Source organism: Halichoerus grypus, chromosome 6 (genome assembly GCF_964656455.1).
Source record: "Halichoerus grypus chromosome 6, mHalGry1.hap1.1, whole genome shotgun sequence".
Classification (NCBI taxonomy): Eukaryota; Metazoa; Chordata; class Mammalia; order Carnivora; family Phocidae; genus Halichoerus; species Halichoerus grypus.
The window spans coordinates 66,488,109-66,495,272 of record NC_135717.1 but is presented as its reverse complement, the minus strand read 5'-3'; positions in this window follow the sequence as shown (position 1 = coordinate 66,495,272).

Below are 7,164 nucleotides of genomic sequence, written 5' to 3'. Positions count from 1 at the left end.
CCCCATGCACCCTATTTCCATTTTGCTTTCCTGGCAGCCAACACTTGACACTCGTCTAGGGCCGCCTGGGACTTTGACGGGCCCATCCCCGTGGTCCTAACGTGACACCGGCTGCTGACATCCAGTGGTTGCTTGGCTTCAGGACAGATGTATGTTCCGCCTCGTTATGCGGGCCCCTGTCCCTTTTGGAAGGAGCCCGGCCCAGCGCTGCAGAAATGATCCCACCACAGACAGAAGAGTAACAGAATAGCGCCTTCTTTGTCCCGAGTGGAGGTTCTGCCATGCCTCGATTATTCCATGCTGTCAGACTCAGAGGAACACGTCGGGGGCCTGCCGACCCCGCTGGGCCCAGGCCAGCCTGACTTGGGGCCGAGGCCAGAGCAGACCCCTTAAATTCCGCCTTCTCCGCCACCACCCCCCTTCCTCCACCTAAAAGGCCTAATGGCTAATCATTTCCTGACAGAAAACTCAACTTGAATTGTGAAACAGAAGCCATTTTAAAAGAAACCGGCTCCGCATTTTATTATTTTTCCAGGGAAAACAGGTTTGGCCCCCGGTAGGATATGAGTTGTGACAGCCCTGAAACCCATTCAGAACGATGGTGAACGTGACCGCCGGCCTCGGCGCCCTAATTTAAACCGGGTATCCCGGGCAGGCGGTGTTGACCACGGCCCCGTGAGCACCAGCGGCTTTCTTTCCGAGGAAATCATTCCTTTTGAATCCGGGGCTGAGAGAGAGAGCCTATAAGAAGGAAAAAAGTTTGGTTTCAATATGTGAAATTGGGTCCCCCCCGGGGGGGAAGATTTAATTCTTGTCAAATGTTTAGGGAGAATGCAACAGGGAAATTTTCCACGTTTGCAGATGCGGTCCGTGGCACTCCAGCCCCGAGTTGCTGTGCAAAGCCTCTGACTCCCGTTCCAGGGGCTTCTGGATGGAAGGAGCCCTGGCATGGCCTGGGACGGGGGGATGAAGGGACACCGGGCAGGAAGACAAAGGGGCTGTGCGGCCACAGCCAGCAAGATGCACCTTCTGCAGGGGGAGGAAGGGACAGAGGCAGGGGCAGGACAGGGCAGAGGCTAGTCCTCAGGAGTGCAGTCACCCCTGCCCAAGACAGACAAGTCTGGGAAAACGCTGCTCGTAATACTGCTTTTCACCTTCCTTTCTTCTTGGCTGTACAGGTTCTGCAGGTCCCAGAGGTCTATGCGCCAGGAGGCCAGCCACACCAGGACTCCTCGCCGCCCCCAGAAAACAGGGCTGGAAGGCGGTCCTTCCAGGGATCATGCTGGGCCATGGAAACGGAGCCTTGCTTACGGTGGTCAAAAACACATTTTCTGGCCCTAGTTTCTCAAATCCAAAGCCCTCGGGGTAGAACGACCAGGAATTCTAACAGGCAACTTTGGGGCACTTGTAGGTATAGCTGGTGTTTTGAAGAGGAAGGGGAGACTTGGGGGTGGGAAGAGGGGAAATTGGAAATTCCAGCAATGAGAAAGATGCTTTCCAGGCAGTTCTCCTACAAAGATAAATCACCCCACAGGTAGGAAAATATCCTGTACAGTCCCAGGGTTTAAGTTGAGATGAGCTATGGAGTGAGATCCAATTAGATCCCTTTCCCAAAATGGAGATAGGACCCTCAACTTTGGGGAAATTTGGAGGTGTTTTCAGGGACGTAACTCTGGACCTGGTTCCCATGGACAGCCGTCTTGTCTTGGGCTTTGAGGTGCACTCACTCAGGTCATCACTGCCCTGTTATGACCCACATCATTGCCCTGACCTCTAGACAGAGAGGTGGCCCTAGCCCTCCCATAACCCCATCTCACACAGTTGCTTCCTAGTTGGACTGGTGACTCCCCGCGGGCAGGGTTCGTTGTGCATGGCTCCCCTCTGAATCCCCAGTGCCTACCTCAGACTGGCACATAGTAGGTGCTTAATGACTCTTTGATTGAATGAATGAATAAACGAGCCCTCCGCTTGCTGCTAATGAAAAAGAGTGTTGGAAAAAGAGATAAGGAAAAAAAAGAGGGGGAGATTTTTAAAACCCCAACTGGCCTAGCTTGGTTTAGCATGGTTTAGAAAAGAACTGAGAAGAGAAAAAAAAAAAAAATCCTTTGAGACCATTTTCAGTACTGGCTAAAAGAAGCCTGTCTTGAGCCTCATCAAAGATTCCCATTACGTGACCCGCGTGCCTGTTGGCCATGTTGGGGCGCGAGGTCTGGTTGCACGGGGAGAATTGCCAGAGGCACAAAGAGATTGCAAAGAGAAGGCCAGCTTTACAGAGTCAGCAGAGTCCAGATGTGAGCACACCAGCCACGGGTGTCGCCACAAATTTTCCTTTTGCTCTCTTGGGTTGAGGCACAGAGGGCTGCCCTTGAAACGCAGATGTTATCCTGGAAGGCAACCTCCCGTGGATTTAGGAGATGGGTTGGATGAATTCTTTGATGGTCCACAGAAGGCATCTTGGTGCTCTGAATGCAGAAGAAAGGGGTCCCCAAAGGGAATTCAAGGAGGATGGCAGCAGCAAAGGTAGCCAACCAAACAGGTTCACCAGAAGGGTATTTAGAAGGGAAAGCTTCTACGGCATTGATGGGATAGGTTCCTGTACTAGATTTAGTTCCATTTTTGACAGTGTCTCCGGGTTGATAGAGGAGGAAACTGCAGTGGACATGCTATGCAGTTTCAGCAAAACATTTGGCAAAACACCCACCAAGATTTGTATAGAAAATATGGTGAAGGGGCGCATGGGTGGCGCAGTCGGTTAATCGTCTGACTCTTGGTTTCGGCTCAGGTCAGGATCTCAGGGTCGTGAGATCGAGCCCCAAGACAGGCTCCCCCCTCAGCACGGAATCTGCTTGAGTTTATTCCTCTCCCTCTCCCTTTCCGCCCTCCAGCTTGTGCTCTCTCTCTCAAAAAATTAATAAAATCTTAAAAAAAAGAAAAGAAAATGAAATGCAGGCTGGATGAGAACAAGGCCGGCTGGACCTGAGATTGGTGAACAATTGAATCTGAAGAGTAAGTAATGGCCTGATAATATCTAGAGAGTTGTTTCCGAGCTTTAACTTTTTCATCAGTGACTTTTAAGAAGAAAGACAATTTCAGTGTTGCAAGTGAAAACAAATCAAGAGAGACAGCCAGTACTGTAGACAACAGATTCAGGATTCAACACACCATCAACCACCTTGAATGTTGGCTGAAATTGGTGGCATGAACCTTAACACAGGGGAGAAAAAGGTAAAGTCTTAGATTTAGTCTCCAAAAGTAAATCACAGAAGAACAAAATGAAGGAGACTCAAGTTGGCGTGATTTCATACGGAAAAAAGATCAGAGAATTAAGAATAACTAGAAGGTAAGCAGAGGTGGAAGACTAAATGAGCAGAGTTCTGAAGAACATGAGAAAAGGCTGCAAAAATAGGATGTGTTGCTTGGAAAAGAAAGCTGGAGAAATGTGAGTGCTCTCTTCAAATACTGAAAGGACCATTTGTCAAAAAGAAGGAGGACGTGTTGCAGAAGGAAGTCCAAGTGACAGGGAGACAGACTTGTTCAACAAGAGAATGAAGTGCTTCCTAGCAATTACAGCCCTTGAACAATGACTGTCTTGTGGGGTACTGAGCTCCCTGTGGGGGCAAGACCTGGTCAAAGTCATCTGAGGACAGATACTTTGCAGAAAGAAATCCTGCAGTGTGTGGTAAATGGAGCTGCATGATTCCTCAGGTGTCTTCCATTCCGTCTAAGCCCTCCGATTCTAGGAGCGCGAGGACCCTTTATTTCTAGCCCTTAATTATATAGAGCACCAAGAGCTGCAACAGACCATCTTGATGAGAACACACACTGCTAGGAAATAGTGAGCAAATCACGCAAACAAGGCCCAAGTGGACAGGAGGTCTTGTGCGTGGGATTCGGGGGCAGGTGTGTCACCCCGTGGACAGAGGATCCCTATGGAACGGGTGTGAAATAACAGGCAGCCAATGAGGCGACTCCAGAGCCCACGATGGGAAGTTCTCAGTGGAAAGGTGGCCTCGCATCCTCAATGACTTCCAAAGTACCTCTCAGCCTTTTGATTCTGAGCCACTTTTTCTTTTAAATTTTTTTTTAATCCCCTTCCCTGTCTGGGTCTTGGCAAGGACACACATCATTAGGTCGCTGAGTTTTCTTTGTGAATCACTCATAGAACAAGCAGCTGCTCTGCCCTGTCATAAAATATTTTTCCACTTAAGGACACAAAAGAATTTGTTGTGAACACAGAGAACCCTGACATGCTGTCCTCTTGCCAACAGTTCCAGAAATTGTCTGAAAGAGAGAGTCAGAGGACGGAGGAGAGAGGAGAGAAAGTGGTGTTTCCATGGTCTTCACGCACAGGGCTCCTCTGGGCTGGTCTTATTCGATCCGTCTGGCCAGTCTCATGAAACATTCTATTTTGTATCTTCTGGGGCCGTTGAAGAGGCAGAGTGGAGATTTATAACAACAGTTGTTCATTCCAGCCCAACTGGTTTGGCACAGGGAGGAGCTGTGTTTTTCAGAACAGCTTTTCGACATTCCTACATGAGTTGAAATGCATAAAAATTTCAGTTTGGAAGCAACCAGATGTTTTTGTCAGGGAAGAAATAGATGACCTAAAGGAGACTGGGAGGGTGAGCTCAGGGCTGGGAGGAAAATGGTACTGCAGGGAGCTCCTGTCTTTCTCACAGCTCCTACCAGCCACTCACCGTGATTAGCCTACTTGTACCAAGGCCAGACCCCACTCAGCATTTTCCTTCCTCGGGATCCCACTCAAGCAGCAATGCTGCTCAAAGTCTGGGAGTCGAGGAAGAAGTTCACTGTCTCCCCATCGCAGACAGAAATGGGAGAGGATGGATGGCCGGGAGTGGAACCCCTCCAGTCAGAACTGGCCCCCGTAAAGCAGATACACAACGGGCTGCAGAAGGTGGTAGAGATAACACCAAGCTTGGAAATGGGGGGCTCTGAGTTGCTCAGCCCCTGATTTTGTCATCTCCAGTCTCGCCATCTGTAAAATGAGGGGCTTGGAACGGATGACCCCTAGCATCTTTTTAAAGCCCCTGATTCAGTAAATCTCCATTTCCTCTCTCCCTTAAAAACAGATGCTATATTGAAACTGACCATGAGGAAGTAACTTTGCCATTACCGATTATTGGATAAAAATAGGAAAGGTTCTCTTCAAGTTAGCATTTCCTAATTTGATAGGCATAATGACTTCAGCAGATTCACTGAATGAAATCTATATTACAATAACCATAGTCACAGATTTTTTTCAAAATTGTCTCAATTTCAAATATTCCGACCCGCTATCTTACCATGAGTTCTGATTTTCAGTTAGGAATCTATGGTCAGGTACTTATAAATACTGGTGGGAAAATGGAGAGAGGCAGGAAGGCACAGAATTCTTCCTATGACTGTTTTTATCCTGAGCATAAGATTTTTTTTTGGTCAGTTCTTCACGTCTTTCTGATAAGTCTTTTTGGGGTTCTTGAGCAAGAGAAGCCCAAGAGTCATACACCTCCTTTGCCCCATCTCCAGGAGTTCAGGGTTCTCAGCAATGTGTCTAAGACAATGAGTTACCCATGGATCTATCTGCTGCTACAGCCAAGGACCAAGAGCTCCGGGCATCCTAACTGATGCTCCTTGGTGGTCTAGCACCTGCTACCATTTTCCACTCTTTCTACCACTTTCATCTATTTTACAAAATCTTGCTTGGGTGTCAGGGGAAAAACAGACCTTGGGAAGTGGAAGCACCTGAGCATGATTTGGACAGAGTGCTCTGAAGGTGCCTACCTTCATTTGTTCCTGCCATATGCCATACTGGTTTGACTTCTAGAGCCACCCATCAGACTCCAGCACTGCTCTCTGCCTGATGAGCCCCAGCTTCCCAGGCAGCTCCCCATGCTTTCCAAGTGCTACTAGCACCTGGGTGATTTGTTTAACATTACTCTTGTAAAGTTGCTGCCTCTCCTACAGCCGCGTCAGCATGCCTCCCTCTTCTTCGAAGAGAGCCAAGGGAAACTATTAAAAATGTGTTTGAAATTACACATTCCCTGCTCTCCTTGACAGAGGAGCTTTGCAAAGCTCGTTAAGAGAGCGGGAGAAAATTCCACAGCACATTTCTGGGTTTATGGTTATTATTTTGCATGTGCTGCTGAGTTAATAGAATGCGACTTTGGACATCCAGGATCCAAGGGAAAATGGCTGCCTAAGGCCAGAGGCTTTGCCACCAGAACAGCAGAGATGGCTACCATTTTGGCGACTCACCCCCACCCCCTTTGGTCTACTTGCAAACTTTGTGGTGAAAGAGATGAGAGCCAAGGAGACAAAGATGAAGAGGGAAGGAATAAATTAAGTGGATTTTGGAATGAGTCCTCTTTCTTCCCTACCCCTTTTGTTCCTTCCCCCTTCCCCCGTCCCTTGCCCTTTCAAATGTTGGATGGGCTGATTTAAGCTTATTTTACAGCTTTTCTCTAACTCTGTGAAACCAAGTTCTACCAGAGCTGGACTCTGAGACTTGTAAATAATCTCCTAGAGGAGCCTCGCTAAGTGGAAGCAGCCTGTTCAGTTCAATTTTCTCCTCCGGTTACCATCGATGACCTCCAGACATCTCAGTTTCTTTCATAATTCTCGAGCGAGCAAAGCCACCACTCCATTGCCTCTGTTGGAAAGAATGTTACGCTTGACCTTCTCCCTTGCTGGTGTGTGAGCATGACAACGTGCGAACCAGCCCCGCTCAGATCAGGAACCACCACGTTGAAACTCCAGATCCAGACCTCATTGCTTTATATCTTCTCCAGAAGAGTTGAATGCCTGGTGAACGTATTGCTAAACAGACACATTAGAAGTGAAGTTCTCTACCACCTCATTGAAACTGATCTTTTCCTATAAAAACAATGGAGTCCAGCGACGTTTCTGCCAAGCAAAATGTGAAACAACACCATTTGACCTTAGGCCATGTAAATAACTTTAACAAGCAAAAGCTAAAACATACTGAGTCCATCTAACAAGAAACATATAGTAAAGAATCTAGCATGTGGGAGAAGTTCAGCAGAATTTTTTAAATCCATTAAAAATGGCAACTGAACAGCTCAAGAGATACCTGATTTCCAGGGTGATAAATTTCTGAAACAAAGAAGGGAGGACTTATTCCTAGGGCTGGGAATACAACTTCGT